This window comes from Neovison vison, chromosome 13 (assembly GCF_020171115.1).
Source record: "Neovison vison isolate M4711 chromosome 13, ASM_NN_V1, whole genome shotgun sequence".
Taxonomy (NCBI): domain Eukaryota; kingdom Metazoa; phylum Chordata; class Mammalia; order Carnivora; family Mustelidae; genus Neogale; species Neogale vison.
Window position 1 is genome coordinate 50,377,618 of NC_058103.1, and position 9,589 is coordinate 50,387,206.

The 9,589-nt window shown below is 35.2% G+C and overlaps 1 pseudogene; it reads left to right on the top strand.

The window, feature by feature from the left end:
* The first annotated feature begins 835 nt into the window (after positions 1–835).
* LOC122894497 lies at positions 836–8,543 on the top strand (annotated as a pseudogene).
* The last annotated feature ends 1,046 nt before the right edge of the window (positions 8,544–9,589 follow it).

Sequence of the window (9,589 nt, forward strand, 5' to 3'; positions counted from 1 at the left end):
TCTCATGTCTCCTCTGATGACCCAAGCCCCTCCTTATCTTAGGTCCTTTGTCTATGCTTTTAATTCTGTTTTGTGTTTCTCCTTATTCCATGCAAAGAAAACTGTATTTTTTGAGCCTTAGATTAAATGTCTCTTATTCAATGAAGCATTTCCAGACTTTCCAGCTTAGAACAAATTTTTAGGTCTATAATGTCAACATTCTCTGAGATGATTTGTAGTATTCATCAAATGGAAAAATTATTTGTGCAATTATAGTTATTTATTTCATATCTGTCTCCTCAAATAGAATGTAAGATCCATGAATAAAGAACCATCCTTTTTTATTTATCATTATGTCTCCAACACCAGCAGAGTTCCCTGCCTATTGAACTGTTCAATAAATACATTTTAGATGAGTAAAAGAATAAATGAGGGACTAAATTTAATTTAATTTAATTTAATTTAATCAGACAACTAAATCAATTGTCTGATTTCTATAGGGCAATTTTGGCTATCAACCAATGATATCAATTTGGGTGGTGTGGTATCTGGACTTGAGACTTGGGTATTATATTCTAGTTGACACCTAGGAATAAAATATTAGGCCAAAAGTCTATTGGGTTGAAAGGTGTAGCCAATGAAGGGTAGGAGGAAGACCTTGATGTAATACAAATCAGGAACAAGAGACCAGGTAAAACAAAATTAATTTAAGAGCAAGGCTAGTAAAAAACTGACAAAAGCTTAGGAAATTCATATGAATGGAAATGAAGAGAGGTTTGCCTGAGTTACTGGCCTGGAGACACATTTAGGATAGGTGAGTTGAACAGAGTTGGTTTCAAGGGGAGTAAGTGTTAACATGATCAAAGGTATGGCCCAAGGCAAGGACTTAACTACTTATTTTTTCCTTCAAATTTTAAATATCTCCTTTGAATTGTTACATATTACCCTTATTATAACTATTGTGTTTTCTCCATGAGATCCACACTGTCTGTGTTACTTTACAACAGGTATTCCTAAACCATTTAGGAATGTATTAAAATTAAAGCATGTAATGTGAGGAAATTTAGAATACTTTATTAGGCAAGAAGAATCCTGGTAATTTTAATTAATGGTCTAGTGCTCCCAGCTAGAATTGTATGCAGTTGCCTGGCAGATACCATCTATGCCTATGACCAAGGAACATGGCTTACTATTCCCCTTTCTATGTAATGGAATTTAATTATAGTACATTGTAGTACATTGCTTATTGTTCTGATCTCAACAATAATCTTCCGCACAATATTTTGCCATCACTTAATCAGGAATATGAAGACATTAACTTCAAAGGGCAGTTTTACTTCCTGATTGTGGTTTCTTTATTTTTCCTATTCTAAGAAAGGAGATCATTTTTCATAAGTAGGTAGAAGAAGAAGAAGAAATTTGGATAGTCTTTTCCAGGTATTTAATATATTTATTTATAATATATTTATTAATATAAATATATTTATAATATATATTAATATATAATATGTAAATATATTTATAATATATTTATTAATATATTTATTTATTTTTCCTACTCTAAGAAAGGAGATCATTTTTCATAAGTAGGTAGAAGAAGAAGAAGAAATTTTGATAGTCTTTTCCAGGTATTTAATACATTATGGTGCATGAAGAGATTTTTGTCCTGATTATTTCATAAAGATATCTTTTACCCTTTGAAATGCCAGCGTCTGACAGTTGTGAACTCCTTACTTTGTTGAACAAGCTCTAACTCAGGGAAAATACCGAGTATACGTGCGATTGACCTTTAAACAAGCCTTGCCTTCTACTGGAATTTGTAAGTCTCTGTGACTGAGCTTCTCTCAAAGGAGGTCCCCCCCCCCATTATACTCTATCATACAAGTAATACTTAGTTTTTGAATTTTCAAATAATGTTGCATTCTGTTTACATCAAAATATCAGACTAAGAGGTAATACCTGACAGTTACATCACTTAGTTATAATGTAGGTACTTAGGGGTATTTTTCTTTCCTACAGTGCTTCTTGTTTTGATCAATATTACTTGTGTATAGAAGCAAACTGGCCATATTCCATGCATTATATATTTATTTTATCCATACTACCTAGTAAGAATGTATTGTTTCAGACAAATCAATTTCCTTCTCTGTGTCTAAGCTTCCTGTCAGTAAAATGAAGGTTTTTGAAAACAGCTTGAGCTTGCTGTCAAGCTCTGACACTGCTATCAAGCAGTGACGTTGCTGTCACTCTATGTTTCTGTATTCTCAATGGGGATGATACTATCTCCAAGGAGGTAAAAACTGTTTGGGGGGGGCAGTAAATGACATCCTTAATGTGTGGTCCTCCAAAGGGCCATCATAACAGTAAATAACAGTATTAAAATTCCATGAAAGGAAATAAGTAGTTAAAAACAGTATATTTAGGGACACCTGGGTGGTTCAGTTTGTTAAGTGTCTACCTTTGGCCCAGGTCACAATCCCAGGGTCATAAGATTGAGTCCTGTATCCGGCTCCTTGTTCAGCAGGGAGTCTGCCTCTCCCTCTCTCCCTCCCTCTGCTTGTGCTCTCTCTCTCTCTCTCTCTGACAAATAAATAAAATATTTTAAAAAAATGATCAGTGTATTTAGTAAGTTTCCTTAGGAAGTAATAATTTAAAACAACAACAAAAAAGTTTAGAAACACTGCTCCATGCATTTTTGCACCTCACCTCATGGGCCCAGGCTAAAATCATGTTTAAGCCTCTGTTTAATTCTTTTTTCATTCATACCATATAGTCATATGATCACTATGTAATGTGGATCATACATATAGGTGTTTACAGTGATTATTTTCCATCTAATGTTTGTTTGCATGTATACATTCTTTATTTCTTTCAGGCCTACATCTCTAGGTAATTATTTCCAAGTAAGGACTCGAACCCTCAGTAAAATTGCCCTCAGGAATATTATACAATGTAGAGAAAATTTCCCAGCTTGATAATAAATATTTTCTTTAGGTAGAGAATTATTGGATTTTTTTTTAAGATTTTGTTTATTTATTTGAAATGTAGAGAAAGACAGTAAGAGAGGGAACAGAAGCAGGGAGAGCACCAGAGGGTGAGGGAGAAGCAGGTTCCCTGCTGAGCAGGGAGCCTGATGCAGGGCTCCATCCCAGGACCCTGGGTTCATGACCTGAGCTGAAGGCAGCTGCTTAACGGTTGAGCCACCCAGGTGTTCTTCTTCTACTTTTTTTTTTTTTAAGATTTTATTTATTTATTTGACAGAGATCATGAGTAGACAGAGAAGCAGACAGAGAGAGAGGAAGGGAAGCAGGCTCCCCACGGAGCAGAGAGCCTGATGTGGGCTCAATCCTACGACCCTGAGATCATGACCTGAACTGAAGGCAGAGGCTTAACCCACTGAGCCACCCAGGTGCTCCCTTTCTTCTACTTTTTAATATTAGATACAAAATATACCAATACAAAGAGTGCTCTTTCTTAATCATGTTCCAATCCAACATTTTGAGACACAATAAGCATATGTATTAAATAATATAGGATTACATATATGTGTGTGTGTGTGTGTGTGTGTGTGTATGTACACTAATTTCCCTTTGTTTTTCATGAGGAAAATTTTAAAAAAGAAAGCAAAGTAAGTGTAAGCAAGTGACCCAGGATAATAACAGACTTGTCATCAAAATGTAATCAGTTTTCACACTTACAGGATTCTACTCTTAAAGAGTTTATATTTTACACCAGAGAATGAAGTTAAGTATTCAAATTGCAGTTATTACCAGCATGGTTCCAAGAGTCGGGGAGAGTAGATAAAACTGCCATGCCTTGCTACAGGTTCACTGACCAAATGGCAATATCCAATAAAAACCAAACACGTGAGTGGTTAACACAGTTAATGTTTTCTAAATTTTCGAAACAAAACAGAATTTTATAACCCAAAATGTCAAAGGTACAATTAAGTGGGTAATTAATTCAACCTCCCATTAAACTGTGATGATAATGTTTTGTACACACACAAAGCACACATACAAAACACTCTGTATAATAAATATATCATGAGTATGGTGGGCAGAATAATGGTCCCCAAAAATGCATATGTCCTAACCTCCTGAACCTTTGAATATGTTCCATTACACGGCAAGGGGCAATTAAATTTGCAGATGAAATTGAGGTTGTTAATCAACTGACCTTAAAATAAAGGGATTACCTTAGATAATTCTGTGAGCCCAGTGAAATATTCTCCTGGGCATTGCTCGCTGTGAAGATATTCAGGAGCCACAAGGCAATGAAAGAAGACAGCCTTGAGAAGCTGGAAGAGGCAAGAAAATGCATTCTCTCCTAGGGCCTCCAGAAATGCATGCAGCCCTGCCAATTTTATTTTAGCCCAGTAAGGCCATCTCTGTTCTCCAACCTCCAGAAATATGTGTTGCTTTTTAAGCTGTTTGTGGTAGTTTGTTACAGCAACAACAGAAAACAAATAGAATGAAGTAAAATATTCAAAAACCTAGAAATATATTATTAAGGCCAAGTAGGTTAGCAAAAATATCAGAAGTTACTTATGCCTTTAAAAACATTATTTCTATAGACAGGTGGGTCAGCAGTATAGTTCAGAAGAAGGTCTCTAGAAATAGTCTACTTTTTTCCAGATCCTAGCTTTACCATATTCTATGTGGTAACCCTAAGAAATTACTTAATTCCTGTGGCTCCAGTTTCTCATTTTTATAGTGGATGAAATAATAATTGTACCTCAAAAATTATATAAAATAAATATATCTGATATTACAATCAATATTACCAAGCACAGAAGAAGTCCTATGTATAGTTTTCTTAATGTTTTTATACTAATTATTATTTGCTATTTGTGCTATTATTATTCTGAGAGATAGCACTCTAACACCCAATTTCATTTTTGTATTGTATCTTATATAGATGTAATACTTTTGGTTTCAGTATTATACCTGAAAGAACTGGTATAAATTGTTAGCCTTTGGTTATCTTTATAGATTGATAGAGGGAGGTTTTTTCCCAAGGGCTTTTTATAATAATCTCAGTATCATAGGTAAAGCATAAATTTGTGTATCAGAAATAAACATGAAGAAGTTGATAATTTTTAAGCCATTTTGTGGTGGTCATTTCAAAGGGAATTGGCCCATCTTGAAGCTATCATTCTTTGAAAATACATAATGATTTAATGTATTGCTATATATATACATAAGTACTGTGAAATCTACCAATCACATGCTGGTTTTGCATTATGTTTTGGTTAAATAGAGCTATTATGAAAATGAAGCTGTTTATTTTGGGGTGCATTTATTTTGGGTAAAGACAACAATTTACACAAAGATAAAGTTTTTTTGGTTTTTTTTTTTGGTCCTCCCCTTTTAAAGTAGTGTTGATGTTAGCAAATTTTAAACAGTGAAACATCCATTCCCCTTAATATATTTACGCCACCACAAATTCACTTATATCAGACAACTCAAGGAAAGGAGAACACATTGTACATTGCTCAAAGCTACACAAAACCACTGAGATGTAAAAAATTATCTAATGACAGTTTTTATTTCAAAAATGAAGTTACTTTTTTACAGAAGAAAAAAAAAAAGAAGCCCAAGCACTGCAAAATCTTGGGGGTTTTTTCTCCACTTCTGTAAAATGAATTTAGATTAAACATTCCTAGCTTCATCTAGTTTTTTGAAGTCTGTTTTTATTGTACATGATGGAAAGATGTTTTGCAGTTATAACCACATCAAACAGTGAAAGGTGATACTTTGATAGACTCAGCATCTTGTGGAGCTGGGAGGATTCTAAAATCATCAAATCCACACACACTCAGCTAAAATTTGACAATATATTGAATAAACCATTAAAATTTTATATCATTTTTCATGTTCAGGATATGAGAATCTCATATATTTATGCTATGACATAAGCCCTTTCAGTTTGTCTATTTATATAGAAGTTAAAAATACTAGATTGCTGTTTTGCTTTGTTTGTTTTCATGATAAAATTTCAAGCACTTGAAGACTATGTCAAAGTTCATTTTTCCTTGTTCTTCTTAGTAGGTAAAGGGATACTGTTATTCTTCGTTCCTTGGGTTACTGTGTCCAGTATCTGGTATTTTTCTCAAGATAGACTTCAAGTTTACTCCAAGTTTCTAAAGAATATATTGACTATAATTTTCTTAATTTACTTTAAAGGCAAAACATTTACTTGTATTCTACCTTGGTATCACCGCTTTACGATGAAGATGATAAATCAATCTTGTTTTCCATTGAATGCATCTGGCACTCAACATCCAAGCCTAATAAAAAACTATGATCTAATGAAGATGAGAAAAAAAAAAAACATTTTTGTTTTCTTTAGACTGACAAATCTAGTCAAACAACAACTGAAATGTTCATTTATAGAAAGAGCAAAACTTCTTTATCAGCAGAAACTGATTTATCACACCTGAGTATTTCTGTGCTTGAATTTCCTTGGGGCATCTATTAAAGTAAAGTTGATTTTAAAGGTAGAAAAGGTAAAACCAATTTAATTGGAGAGATCAAGAGAGCTGAGGTGAATATCACGTTGAAAATGTTGCAGTATTATCTCAGAAACTAGGATAGACAGTGTTATTTCAAAAGAAAAAAAAATACAACTATTTCTATTCAGGCAATCATAGGAATATAAAATGTGAAGCCGGGGGATAGGGTAGTATAAACTGAAAAAAAAAATGTGTTAAAACCTCTTCTGTGTCCTGAACCCTGGGGGCTAGAAATCGCTGTCCCCTAAATGAAATTATATTGGTGCATCTTTAATGTGGATGTGTATGATATCAGGATTTTTTAAATATTTTAATTATTTATTTGAAAGGGTGTGGGCGAGGAAGCAGCAGACTCCCGGCTGAGTAGAGAGCTTGGTGGCGGGTTTTATCCCAGGACCCTGGGATCATGACCCAGGACCCAAGTCGAAGGCAGGCACTTAACCAACTGAGCTACCAGGCGTCCCTGATGTCACTTTTTGTTTTTCTTTTTTAAAAAATATTCTATTTATTTATTTGACAGACAGAGATCACCAGTAGGCAGAGAGAGAAAGGAGGAAGCAGGCTCCCCTCTGAGCAGAGAGCCTGATGTAGGGCTCAATCCCAGGATCCTGAGATCATGATCTGAACTGAAGGCAGAGGCTTTAACCTACTGAGCCACCCAGATGTCCCATGTTTTTTGTTTTTCTTTAAGAGACTCATGACTGAAATTAAAAACATAGGACAAAGTTTAAAGTAGCAGATGGTCCTTATTAGTATCTCTCCTTTTGTTGTCCAGTTTGAAAACATGACATTAAAAATTAACACATGTGTGTGCTTGTGTGTATAGTACAATGTGTTATAAATATTGCATATATTCTTTACTAAAGTGGAGTTTGACAGTTGGCACAGAAGTCATAATATTCTCTTTTTTCAAGGTAATAAAAAATGCAATGTGTCTTTTAATATTCATTTTATGAATAATACTGAGGTTTCAAATGCTAAAATGCACCCTTCAGTGACTATGGCTTTTATAGAAAGGTGGTAGAGACAGCTAATGATAACTCTTTTAGAAAGCATGGAAGATAAACAATAAAATAAAGCATTACTTTAAAATGCCTTAATAAGAATGATTATAAAATAACTACAAACTGCATAGTATAGTATTCCATTGTATATATATACCACATTTTCTTTATCCATTCATCTGTTGATGTACCCATCAAAAGAAATGAAATCTTGCCATTTGAGATGACGTGGATGGAGGGTATCATGCTTAGCAAAATAAGTGAATCGGAGAAAGACAACTATCATATGATCTCCCTGATATAAGGAAGTGAAGATGCAACATCAGGGGTGAGGGGGGTAGGAGAAGGATAAATGAAACAAGATGGGATCAGGAGGGAGACAAACCATAAGTGACTCTTAAATCTCACAAAACAAACTGAGGGTTGCTGGGGGTTGGGGGAATGGAGAGGGGGGTGGGATTATGGACAGTGGGGAGGGTATGTGCTATGGTGAGTGCTGTGAAGTGTGTAAACCTGGCAATTCACAGACCTGTACCCCTGGGGATAAAAAACATTATATGTTTATAAAAAAATAAAATAAATAAATAAATAAAATTTAAAAAAACTGCAAACTAAGACCACCTTAAAGGGTATTTTGGTATTTGGGCCATGATCCTCCAGCACAATGTTTGGCAAGTTCAGTTGGAGATGATGTGTTTCATTGGCAAGTCACAATTACGGGACCTAATGACAGCTCATATCAAGGTGGTGTATTCTTTTGGACAATTCATCTTCCTACAGATACCTCTTCACACCACCTAAGGTTGCATTTGCAACAAGAATTTATCATCCAAATATTAACAGTAATGGCAGCATTTGTCTCGATATTCTAAGATCACAATGGTCTCCTGCTTTAACTATTTCTCAAGCTCTTGTATCCATTTGTTCACTGCTGTGTGTTCCAAACCCAGATAACCCCCAGTGCCAGAGACTGCTTGGATGTATAGAACAGACAGATGTTCTTCTGTACATCTCGGGAAAGGACTCAGAGGAATGCCATGTGATGCTACTTTAAAGTCAGAATAACCTGCATTAGAGCTGGAATAAACTTTAAATTACTGGGTTTTTGTTTTGTTTTGTTTTTAAAGGTATCTGGTCAAGACTCTTAAGTTCACTAAGATATAAACATAAATTACTATCTAAAATTAGAAATAATAAATAAATAAATAAATAAATAAAAATAAAAAAAATAAAATTGGAAATAGCTACTGGTTAATTTTGAAAAGTCTTATTTGCAGATTTTTAGGAAAGACAATAATAACACTAAGCATCAACATACACAATATATTATGACCATAAAAATGTTTTGCTAACCCCCCTCCCCCCAGCAACCCACAGTTTGTTTCGTGAGATTAAGAGTCACTTATGGTTTGTCTCCCTCCTGATCCCATCTTGTTTCATGGATTCTTCTCCTACCCACTTGAGCCCCCATGTTGCATCACCACTTCCTCATATCAGGGAGATCATATGATAGTTGTCTTTCTCCGCTTGACTTATTTCGCTAAGCATGATACACTCTAGTTCCATCCATGTTGTCGCAAATGGCAAGATTTCGTTTCTTTTGATGGCTGCATAGTATTCCATTGTGTATATATACACATCTTCTTTATCCATTCATCTGTTGATGGACATCTAGGTTCTTTCCATAGTTTGGCTATTGTGGACATTGCTGCTATAAACATTCGGGTGCACATGCCCCTTTGGATCACTACGTTTGTATCTTTAGGGTAAATTCCCAGTAGTGCAATTGCTGGGTCATAGGGCAGTTCTATTTTCAACATTTTGAGGAACCTCCATGCTGTTTTCCAGAGCGGTTGCACCAGCTTGCATTCCCACCAACAGTGTAGGAGGGTTCCCCTTTCTCCGCATCCTCGCCAGCATCTGTCATTTCCTGACTTGTTGATTTTAGCCATTCTGACTGGTGGAGAAGGGGGGTAGGGTTATGGACATTGGGGAGGGTATGTGCTTTTGCGTAAATTGGAAGGGGAGGTGAACCATGAGAGACTATGGACTCTGAAAAACAATCTGAGGGGTTTGAAGTGGCGGAGGG